The sequence below is a fragment of the Opisthorchis viverrini genome, assembly GCF_000715545.1.
Source record: "Opisthorchis viverrini unplaced genomic scaffold opera_v5_109, whole genome shotgun sequence".
In the NCBI taxonomy this organism is placed as follows: domain Eukaryota; kingdom Metazoa; phylum Platyhelminthes; class Trematoda; order Opisthorchiida; family Opisthorchiidae; genus Opisthorchis; species Opisthorchis viverrini.
Window position 1 is genome coordinate 311,873 of NW_008751764.1, and position 12,929 is coordinate 324,801.

Sequence of the window (12,929 nt, forward strand, 5' to 3'; positions counted from 1 at the left end):
CCGCGACCACAAATCACTAACAGAATCAGTTAATCATCACCGCACCACAGATGGGAAGTTGTCCGTGAGTATTGTCAAGTATCATTAGTTCAGGGATGGGTGGATGATGCCAATAAAGTTGATGATTCTCCACGTACCCAAACAAATTTTCAGGGTGATTGGAAGGTGTGGACTGCAAGTTGTGGACGCTGCAAGTGCGCCTGCAACGCAGCGCATTGTTTTATAATTTAGTTTTACTACTGAGCGCGAACAAGTAAACGGGTTTTACTGTTGTTACCTGCCGGTACTTTTCTTCATGGGCATACAGGCAACCCGTCTTAGGCGCAAATATATCTTTACCTGCCCATAATAAAAACTTACCTAAAATATCTAACAGAACAGCTGTATAGCATATCGACAGACCACTTCTCAGAACATCAACCATCAGGTGTGGCCCGCAGCCTACCACTTAACAAACGCCCAATAGATTTGCTACCATTTATCCCTGATTCAGATAGGTAGAAAATTATCGCTGACCTAGCAAGCGGTGAATTTCATACTCATGTAGTCTAGCACCTTGATGGGCGTATAGAATGTATCAAGATATCACGAAATAACCATAAGTGGGAAACTCTTCAAACAGAATACGATGAAGGTATTTGCACTCGAGAAAGCAATGTAACAGATTCCTTTGAACTTTCGAGAGATGATTTGACCCAATCTCACTGAAACGTAAGATCCATAGAGAATGAATTAAATCCAAGACGCAGAGGTCGGAAATAATTTAGGAGTAAAAATTCTGCTGATCGTAAACTCTGTTATATCAGTTTAGGTTTACCCAGATTTCGTTAAAAAGGTTACTACTGAACGGCCTGAGCACATAAATGACTTACCAGGAGAAATTCCAGTAAAAAGACACCGGTCAGTTGCATTAAGATGTTGAAAAACTGGGAGGCTTAAGAGATATGTCTGTGCAAAGTTCACTTGGATCCCTTTCTAGTTGGAGTAGTTCTAGACTGGCGGACCTCCATTCCAACCTGAGATAGGACGCAAAATTAGTCGCACTGCTGTAGGTTCTCGCTGGTCCTACAGTACATATCACTACCACTGATTTTGTCAATCTGTAGGTGTCAGGGTATCAAGAGATTAAAAGTATTGTGATTCTTTCGTTTTTTTGCGACTCATCTCTCGTGTAAATTCAGTTAGTCTGTGAATTTCGACGGACTATTAACTTCACATAAAAATTTGAACCTGAAAACGCCACGAGTTGCATCGGAAGCGAGCCATATTCCTCGGTTACCGGGTTAAAATTGACTTCATTTTTATCATTTCTTCGATATGATAAAGATTTCCGAGAACCCATGCACATTACTGTTCACCTTGGAAGATACTTTCATCCGTTTACTTACAATGTATCATTTAGGTCTGGTAATGAGGGAACTAACTCTACTCACAACTTGATAACAGCCAACAGGCATTTGATTGCGGACGCACCCGCAACAACCTACAGCGCCATTCGTTATGGTTCGTTTAAGCATTTCACACCATAAACCCAACACTATTGCTTTCATGAGGTGATCTTTGTTCGTGATAACTTGTTGAATAACTCTGCGCTTATTACCGAGGTCCAACCGGTAGTGAGCCACGTCTAGACAACGCCAGAGAAAAGTTGTTCCGAAGTTCTACGGTACCATAACAGACTGTTATAAAATAACAATAGAAGAGCAGACCTAATATAGGTCCCCGTGGTTCGATCATCCCTAAAGTGGTACGAGAAACAACGCATACAGTGATAGACCACCAAAAGAAATAGCATGCTAAAGAGTCCTGCAATGCAGTGGAAGTCAAACAAGACTAGTAGCTGATGCCTCGTGGCATATACAGAGTAAGCACTAAGACAGACTCAGTGTTGTTGGCACATCTGGCAATATGACTGATCCTATTAGTTAGTTGGTTTCCAAACGAAGCCTGCACCAAGGTTTAGTCAGTAATTCCAAGTGGTGAGGACAATATAGCTACACAGTGTACGGAAAGCGAATCAGCTGAAGCAGTATGACAGACGTTTAAGAGCTTTTCTTCCCAAAGGAATGCGGGAAAATCGGCCGCCAAATTATTTATGGCTCATTCATTTCACTTTGGCATTTACGCCGGTCACAACGTGGCTACTAGCCTCCATCCTGTCTGGTGTACTGCTGCCAATGATTATGACAGTTTCTAGCGTTTTGTCATTTTTCCCACTTCCTCACTCCGGTTCAATGTGAGGGACTCTCACTAGCTCGAACCCTTTCCACTTCACAAGAATTCTACTTCCATAGTTTCACTGGACATATGTTGACCTGGTTGCATGCTTTGCTAGTACCCCTTCTGGGGAGGATTTCGGCTGCTATTTTGATGAAATTCAACTCAAGACAACCAGTGATAGTGCATGTGCAGTCAAGATGATGAGCATAAAGTTGTCAGGAGGCATAATATCGTATTTAAGGTATCATTCTGACAGACACTACTTTGCCTGGGGTCCACATGTTGGGATCATTTCAGCTGGACGAAATGGATCGCATAGCAAACATATAATCTTGCAGACAGGTGCGCTTACTTTTCCTGATACCTGACCTGCTAGCAAACGGCTCTCTGAAATATGCCTTTGAAGACTGTGGTGGTCAGTTGCAATAAACACTTCGGGATTCCCGCCAGTTTGCGCTATCTGAAAAATAATGACATTCCTGGCAAACTGTGCCTGAACCTCGTCATGGTGCGCATTTTCTCCTTATTCGCATTCAAGCAAACAGTTAATTTTTTTCTGGAGTAGAATAAGTACTGAATTCCTCGAATTAAGGTGATATAGAAATCGTCTAGGTGATGTTACACGTGGGGACATTGGCAGACTTCACATTAAGATTTACATTTAGGTTTGGCCAATGAGGAGCAAACTGTCTAACGAGTCATTCACTCCACCGTGTCTTAGTAGAATCTTTTCGTTGCAACTTTCTTCCTTCCCATGAGGCCGGAAGGTTACAACCGTCGAGAAACCCAACAAAAGTCGATCGGCCGTAGAACAAACATTCGATGTTGCACTCTATTATCACGACACTGTGGAAGACAAGTATTTAGTTATCGTGATGGCTATTCCTTCAACGTTGTGGTGCTTGTTAATGGGTCTGCGAAAGTCCATAATGCTATATTGTGCTAAACGATACTGACTGATTATATCCTAAGTGTTCACTTACACCATCGACAATTTGATCAGCCACTTTAGATGAAACTGTCAAAAACTGACAATTTAAAAAAACTATCTCTAATTACCAGAAGAATATACGGAGACATCCATCTGCTTCCAAGCACGTTCCACTGTGCTTTGATACAGAGGTTAAACCTACGGTGTGAATGACCTAGGTCTTTCTTTTTTCAACCAAATTTGAATGGCTTTAACTGATTAACTGTGCTTGTGATTTAGACCTCATTTCCCAGCAGAAACAAATACGGATTTTACTGCTACACACAGTACGTATTGTGCCATTCAGCGAAATAATCTTGAGTACAACACTGGATGGATGAATGTTACATCTATAGGGCGGCATTAGGCATAGTCAAACAGTTAAAGTCATACTCTATTGTGCAACATCCTATCTCTCAGGAAAACCAATTACAGTGCCGTAAAAGGGCAAAACTACTCGGCTTCCAAACCGCGACAGGCAACAAGCTAGAGTCAGTTTCATTTTAAGAGAAGCTGGTGAACTTAGGTGGTAATGAAGATTAACCGCTCTTGAGAATTACACGTACATGGTCATGGTATGTCTAGGTTTTGCACGTACTATTTGCCGGAAGATTCAGTTCATTGGACAACATCTTTTTGCAGCCGTTTATAGAGAACACAGTTCGCCATATGGCTTCACGGTTGTTATTTTTTAAGTTCGGCCAACACATCAAGCACTGACGCCTGACCACTTGGCATCCCTCAGAGGTATCCCCTTCTTACGTCACTTCATAAATCCCTATATCATGATTGAAATCAGGTTCTATTCGACCTCCAACGGTGGAATTAAAGTTGGCAGACAGACGACTGATATGTTGTAGGGAGCTATGAATTGGTGTGAAAAAGGGGCATAGTATACTTGCGGAGCATCCACTGGTCTAGTCTATGCAAAAAGTATGACAACAATGCATAAGATTTCCTACAGAAAACCGAGGGCCACGCGATGAGCTGCCGTCTCATTCATCACAATTACATAATGTACGGTAGGTGGGGACTGAAAATACAGTCATGTGCAACACCCGCGTAATGAGTGCTCTAAAGCTGGGGGACCGTGTGAATAATATATATTGCAGAAGTTATTCCTCCAGTGAAATATTCAGCATGGGCACCAAGTCAGGGTTTGGTAGTCTATTACTATCCCTTTCAGCTCTCAAGGAGGCTTTATTGTAGTAAATCGACGGTCATGTTGAACATCTTAAGTATGGGTTCACTATCTTTTAGGCTGAGAACGATTCTCCCGGTATGTAAATAGGGTTACCAGCAATAGTGCTGTTCCAGCCGGACAGCGGCTTTGAAGGAATGCATGGAGAGTTCTTAGGAGCTCAACAAATAACATGCGTGATCTCTGAGGTTGGTGTCACATACCGATAACAGGTTAAACCTATCGCCTTGCGAGTGCCAATACATCTAAAATTCTAACCATACGCTCATGGGTAAAAAGGCTTACACTGTGGAGACTGCCACTTTGAAGAAGCGAAAACATTGCAGACGATTTAGTCTCCGACTAGTTTTTACTTTTACATGAGCAAAAAACCGCCTCCACTCTCTCTATGCATTGCAGGTTTTCATTTCTCACACGAGAGACACCGTTTGACCAAAGAATTTTATTTCCATGCGAAGTTGTGTTTCTGTTGGGGAATCATCATAAATCTTTTAGAGAACAAATGGTTGCGAGCGGCTGTATGGGATGAGTTTCAGCTTCGTCTACCATAAGTGGTGAATGTCTATCAGTTGATATCAAGTATTTGTACGGAAAAGTTTCCGGAACACACAATTACACTTGGCAAGAAATGTCAAAAACACAGCTGACAAGACAATGCCCCAAGAAACGTAGTGTTAACCGGGCATCAGCAGTTATGAATAGCCTGAGAACAATCAGAATCATTTCGAAGATTGCGCAACTGCTTTGCCAGTAGGTTGATTACCGAATGTCTTTTATAGCTTTACACGCATCATGAAGCGAAATTTCGGTTAAAAACAAGCCTTCATGGACAGACACCACCAAAGTTTCTGACGATCCACCGAGTCAAAAGCAGCTTTCAGATCAAGAAAACGATCAACGTGTGGCGTTTGGAGCCTTGGCACTGTTTAATGCCTTACCTCAAGGTAAAGATATGGTCGGTGCATTCTCGGTCAGAACGAAGCCCAACTTGAATCTCTATCCCGATAATCGATCAACCTGTGCAAAATAATGCCAGAGGGTACCTGGGATGTTACAGCTACTAAGTGGATACCAAAACGGTCTTAGCATGACGTCTTTGCGCCCTTTTGAAGGCTGGGATGACGGTCGAGGCGCTCCACTCCAGTGGTATTTCTATCCCGAAATCGATCAACCTGTGCAAAATAATGCCAGAGGGTACCTGGGATGTTACAGCTACTAAGTGGATACCAAAACGGTCTTAGCATGACGTCTTTGCGCCCTTTTGAAGGCTGGGATGACGGTCGAGGCGCTCCACTCCAGTGGTATTATGTTTTCGGTCAAAATCTTCCTCAGTATGGTAGTCACACTGTTCACCAGGAGCTCACCACCTTTTTTGAAGCGTGTGGAGTGCAGACCATGTGGACTAGGTGCCTTGTCCCGCTGAGTGACATCTCACGATGGGTTTCTGTTGTCGTTCTGGCGGGCTCGTGGCGATGTTCCATTCAGGCCCGCTGGATTCTTCCAGCGTTTGTGTCAGAAAAGAACAGCTGAACTATTCTTCGAAGTGTCCAACCGATTGCTCAGGACGACTATTTTGTGAATGAACTACCGTTCCGTCTACTTCGCATATTATATCGTTGACAATTGTCTTCTTCTCGTCGGCTGAGAGAACCAAATGAAATAAGGCGTGGCTGCTACTTGCAGCGAAACCTCCTCCATCTCCTGGGCCTTTGCAATTCAACAGCTTCCTACAGTCTTCAGTCTTCAAGCTCTAGATCACCTGGTGTTTGATGGATTTGGGTGTGCCATCATAGTCGCTAGTTGCTAGTGTGATAGTTCTGCCAGCATTAAGACCTGCTGATCTCGACGATATCCATTGTTCATTTAGTCGAGTTAGAGTGAAGCATCGGTGTTGAACACTGATGTCATGCTGTTGATGATGATGATGAAGTTGCTGCCTTCAGTGCATAGCTTTTCCGCCGGATCTCCCCAATGAAATTCCACTGGCATGCATTAATTGAAACGGCTACTGCTTTCTTGGCCTAGTTATCAACCCTTTCATTTTCCATATCATCGGCAAACGGAACTGCAGCAGCACTGACTAATGCGTGTGCGGTTTCTGAGACTGAAGCTGACGATGCCGCTGCTGCTGATGATGATGATGATGATGGTGATGGTGATGATTGATGATGATATGATGATGATGATGATGATCATGATAGTCGAGTTAGATAACCTGGACAGACAATTCCGAAAACTGAGGCGTAGAGTCAATAACCCGCTTCCATTCAACCTCCAAACAATTTATCTCGCCCCGATGACTGTGGAAGTTGTACTAAGTCCGACTGTAATATGATAGATGAAGGAAATGCACGAATCTACAAAGTTTTGGTTGCGTTTGCTAATTTGGGATACATATGGAAACATAGCGCCATAACCTTGAATCTCAACGGGCGTGTAGACCAGGCTACTGTAAAGGCTGTCTTGTTGGCTTGTTGCAGCAGCGGAACCGAGACGACTTGAGGTTGTCTCAGAACCATAGCTCGTGTGGGATGATGCCGGCGAATCTGTAACGAGGCAATCAGAAAACAAATTTTCGGTTGTGCAACGGGGACTTCCATTTTAGAATGTGTCCAGCACGAGAAAATGGGTCGGTTAGGCCATGTATTTCGCATGTCGAATCATCGTTTGACGAAGGAAGTATTGTTTTCCGTGCTCAGTTCAGTGTCGGAAGAGAGGTGACCAACTCTTGACTTGACCTCTGCCAGAAGTATGAAAGAGATTGCGAAAGTCTGGATGCTGTCGGTGCGATTCGCCTCCCAGGATGTGCACCAAATAATCCAAACTGTACCTGGTTGGAAACGCTGCAGGATATTGCTGCTAATCGATGAAGTAGCGTTCTTGTTGTCACTTTCTGTGCAGAATACCGGAATAAGTGTCGAGTTGTAGGTACCTCGTGATGAGTCCACTTCCCGTCCACTTTTATTCTTCTCTTCAAAGTAGTGATTTCAGATAAATCATCGTTATACGGTAGCGAAGCGTCCGTATTGGACACTGATGTCAAGTTATCGATGAAGATGATGATGATGACGATGGGTATAATCAAGGAGTCAGAATGTCCGGATACCCGAAAATTGAAGCATACGGTTACGGGTAGACAGAGTAAATGGGCAGTATACAGGAATAACGGCTAAAAATGCAGTCAGCCATCCGGGGGGAGGGTGCGTCTGAATCAAATGGAAATGGGAACTATCCCATGAAATGGGTATCGGGTTACGACAAATACACATTTGCAAATTAATTTATTTTCCTCGGTAAACTCAAGTGAATCTCTCGATTAAGACTTCACGTGACTTTTCAGCAACCTTGTGAGTAGTTTCCTTTATAAAAATTTACTGAGGTATTCCGAATATCGTACCAACTGAAACATGAGTCGGACGTCGTGCAGCACATTCAGTTGAAAAACATCACAAAGGAGTGAATCAGTTGAGTCTCCGTGAAAACCGAATTGATTTGTAAATGAGATAAATCTCGAAAACAGTCCAATTTTGGTTCAAATAGAACATAAGGTTGACGGAAACTCTGGGACTCCTACCTGATGAGCCTCAAGAAGAGCGAAACCGGTCGTGGGTTGTCGTGGATCCTTCAGCAACCTTGTGAGTAGTTTCCTTTATTGAAGGATATCGGGTTAGTTTGGCACAAATCAAATATACCTGAAATTTGCAGCTGACAGTAGGACAAGGCAGCGCCTACTATAAGTAAAAAGTTCCAATCCACACTTAGGCCAGTTTAATACAAAAGCTCAAAAACAACATCCGAAAGATACAATAAAAACATAATAAAGAATATTGTGGCCAAGTAATTCGAAATGGTGTAGTTAATAACGTCTTTGCCTTTCATCTGAGGGATCCGAGTTCGATCACCTGGAGGCCCACTCTTCCGTCGGATTGGACACTCGAAAGCAAGTAGAATTAAAACAAAGTTGTAATATCGACATCGGTAACTAGAAAGTAAGCAAACCGGTGGACAGGTCCAAGTCACGATACTCATGTGTAGTCAAACAAATGGGAAGAATAACCGCTGAATGCCGTTGATTACCACCGAAACGGATTGTTTTACTTAAAGCCCCACGTTTAACCCATGGCTCCAGGTGGCTAAGTAATAAAGTATATCCGTCACACGCGTCTATTATTAAAAGATATTATATTATTATTATAGTATATATTATTAAAGATATTAAGACTTACTATGGGTTGCTTTCAGTGAAATACTGAGTGATAGGCACGTTTATTTCAACAATCAAAGACAAGAGAGATCAACCGTGTCCCTCAAAAGATAAGTCAACTCAACTGGTGAATTATTTGTGCTACCTTGAAGGTGTCTGTAACACGTGACCCAAACTGTTTAGTTAGTAGACAGACGCACGTGTTACGCAGACCTCAGAATCATGTGGAACCTCACGGAATGTCAAAAGGGAAGTCTGTAGACATCACGTGGTATTCAATGCATGAGTAAAAATACCGTAGTCTGATGAAAAGACAAAATCGGTGATTCAGCCATCCAATCAACACTTACGAACACACATTTCTGGTTGTTGCCGGTCATCGTTCCTAAATATGGTAGTTACGAAGAGCCAATCGTAGCTCAAGATTGTAGTTGAGATTTCATCATATCGTACTTTCAGTTACTTAACAAACTAACACGAAGTTCCGCTGTGCTCCACAGAAGGATTTCGAAGTACCAGCAGATTACGATGACGATGAATTCACAATACTGTGCTAGACAACGGAGTTTTGAACTCGTTTCTTCTGACTCGCCAGAAGGAGGGCTACCCGCTAAGTTTGTCGACCGGCATAAACTTAAACCCCGACCGCGAGTTTTGTGAGCCGAATTGTGGTAACACTTTCAAAGCGGTTATCCAAACAAAAGGAGGCTGGCCCGCTTTTAATAAGACAGTTCGATACAGGCAAAATCACGCATCCCTGTGGATTTCCGACTTTACATCCGATTGCTCTTTCTCGAGTATGTCAATGAGTGACCAAGCACAGCGTTTCTTGGCAGCACCAAACGCTGGAGGGAGTTCAATAGTGTCAGAGATGCTTTCGTACGAAGTTTTGGGGCGATATATGGGAGCCACTCTGATGGAGGTAAGTTATTAAACTAATTCTTGTAACCGTCCTACTCTTACACATAAACAGTCCCTCAAAATGTTGATTTAGTCAATTTCGAAAAAATGCACAGACATCTTCAAATGACTGAGAATTACTCTGAATAAAGGAACCTGTTCATGCTTACTATGGGAGTTCTTTATTTGTCCACCAAATCGTCGAAAACAGAACATGTTCTCGGAAGCCTACAGCATCCCGTCCATTGGATGTTTCTCCGTGAATTCTATGTTATATTTTATGAGAGCCACTTACCTAAGCATTGCCCACTCTAATTAGACCGAGAAGAAATCAGTTTATCTACATAAGTTGGATGGGAATTTTTTACTTTCAGTAGTAAAAGCTTGATTGACATCTTTGAACGGAACACCAGTACATTTATAGAGGTATCCCAACTATTGATGAAACTGACAATTGATTTCCTGTAAAAAATGTTGGCTGCTGCGAGAGTGTCACGAATTGTTTCTGCTAGACGGAAATGGTAGGTTTTCATCCAACTCATGATGATCCCTTGAGCTCAACTCCGATTCCCTGATACAGTCAGACAAGTAAAACGAAAGTGCTCTTATAGCCACTGAATTAGAGCGAGATGAATGCGCGAGCATCGCACACTTTCCTGTATAAAATTTAAAAAATATACGAATACCTTCTGATAGTTCGAGAGTAGCCGCCAGCTGGACGCGATTCGGACGGAAAGTTGTAATTATGAAATGGATCATCAACATAGTAGCTGTGTGTTCCTCAAGTCAACTAGTTTGCGTTTCAGATTGTCCTTCATTGTCGTTCATTACGAACATAAAAATTAAATCCGAGCGGCAGATATGGGAGGGTGTACAAAAAATATTAAGTAAATTGAGAAGTGTTCAATTTGAAGGCATGCCACGAGTTATTCCAGTCGGGCAAGATGACTCCCAATATCCGTAAGAACATCTGACGTGGAAACATGTCAATAATAGTAATTGAAGAAAGGGCAAACAATGATGAATGCTCTTCAAGGCGCAGTAAGTGCTATCACAGTCAAGACTGGCACATCAGATAAAAAGTGTCCTTCATACTGGGTCAGGTGTGAAAGTCAATGGCAAGAATGAACACCCAACGCCGTGTACCAAGCAAAAAGTATCGTGGACACAGAAAACCCAAAATGGTGAGCAAACATGAGTCAGTGACTGCGACTTTATGGAGTCCCAGTCCAATGACTGCCTTGGTGGGTTGATGAAAGCACATCCCTTGATATGAAATCACCATCGGTTGGTGAATAAAAAAACCAACATCGCGGTCGATGGCACGTAGGGCTGAGATAATATCAATGGAACAATCATTAGAACCCTGCTTCTGCTTCTTCTCACTTCATAAAATCATTCCGCACACATGCTTACGTTTATTAGGGTTGCTCATTGCTTCTGGACAGTGACCTGTTAAGGCTCGATGACAAACTACGAAGCAACTCATCGAATAAGGTGTATCTCAGACGAGGGAAGCATTTTCCGAGCTCCCTTGCAACTCAATTATGACGAGTACACTCAGCATCAGTCGCTATACAGCAGGAGTGCAAAATATGCACCAGACTCTCTGGTGGAACACAGTTTTCATGACATACACTCGTCTGGTTCCCGTGACCGCGTGGTCCTAAGTAGGTCGGACCGGAGCTGGATGCCCAAAGGAATACGCTTTCTGGAAACACAAGCCATTGACTTGAGAAACCGAAGGGGACGAACTCTCACAACCCAGACCATCAAGGCTGTTGTGCAGAATATCGTCCCAAGCAGCCACCAGCTTTTCTTTGGTGCTCACAAATACACCTTGGACTCGGATCAGAAGGCTGATACCTGATGCAGGACCACTAACCACACTGCGCAGTACTCGGCACTGAGTAGACCGTAACCTTTCCGTATGACCCTTCCGCTTCATCTGGATGGTTGAACTTCTGCCTAAGATACCGAGTCCCTCAAGTCTATCGGCGTGGTTATAGCTGTTTGTGCTGTCCTCCAGTAGATGTAAGCAGCCACGAACAGACCACCTGATGCGACTGTCCAACCTTTTGGGCGTGTTTCCGTGGACTTGGATGAGCACGAGTGAATGTCTCAGCCTAGGTACTAGGTAGTTCCTTGTGAACTGCATTGTCTGAAATCGCTTCAATGAAGCATCCGTCAACTCATTGGGCATCCTGAACAGCTGCTGTCGGTTGTTTCAGACTCCCCCTTGCAAATAAAGAGGACACTCAGTATGTCACTGTCTGTCAGAAGGCGAGGGAGAATGGGCTTTTCGGCGAGGCAGAAGGGTTCGACTGAGACCACGGTCGCCCGACGTTTTACATCCACGCAATTTTCCACTGCTTCCGCTTTGTGGGCGTTGGTCGTCATATCAGCTCTACTTAAGGCGAGCCTTGCATTCTGCACACACGACCGAGTTGATAGCATAGAAAAAACTATTCGCTAATGGAATTTGTACCCCCGACAATCTAAAACCTCATGCATTGCAATGATGAAGAATGTTGGGGAGAGTGGATCTGTATCACACAGCTGCAATAGTGAACCTCGGAATTGGTAAAAACTGCTATAGCATTCTCATACGACTGTTTGGTATACCGAACTACGGGTGGTGGTGCTACAAACGCCTCAGCAAATTGTCATGCCAAACCGAATCGAATGCTTTCGTGATATGAACAAACGTCAAACCGAGGATAGAAGCAGTCACCCAAGAGTGGCGAAGTAGGACGTATAACAGCGAGATAGCTTCCAAATGGCCGCCTCAACGTCGAAATGAAAACGTAAATCAGGTCACTCTCAGATGATCCTGGTTCGGGACCTTTACTAGTGATACGAACATGGGACAAACACGGTGGGCAGCCCCAAATAATAATAGTGTAGAAATACCCAGGAATGTCGTTGACATTGAACTGACGATGAGTTCGGAGAGTGGATGTGTTTAAACCTGGGGATGAGTCACCTATTAAAGCGGAACCTACGGCAAACTTCGTCACCTGTAACTGGCCTGACCAAACTCCAGTCGGATGGTAACATTGCGCGACTTAGCCGGCCATCCACGTTCTTTTGAGAAGAGAGCACCTGTTTCCAGTACTGCTCGGCTTCCAGAGATAGATCCTTCAACGACACAGAGCACAGCAAACGCTCCGGCTTTTCGTCTTTGGTAATATAGGGTCTGGATGGCGGTGTAGTAGGCCTAGCGGATCTGTTTTTGCTTGACCGTCACACGATGAGCAAGCTGACGACGGCATCGGGAGACAGGATTCCACGGGTGTGAAAATTTTTTGGAAGAGTGGAGATCCAGGAAGAATAGGACTTGTTACGATGTCATGATGCCGGACTGAAACCTTCGGGCAAATGAAAGGTCAATACTAGCGAGCGAACTGATGGAATAGGATTTCAAGAGTGAC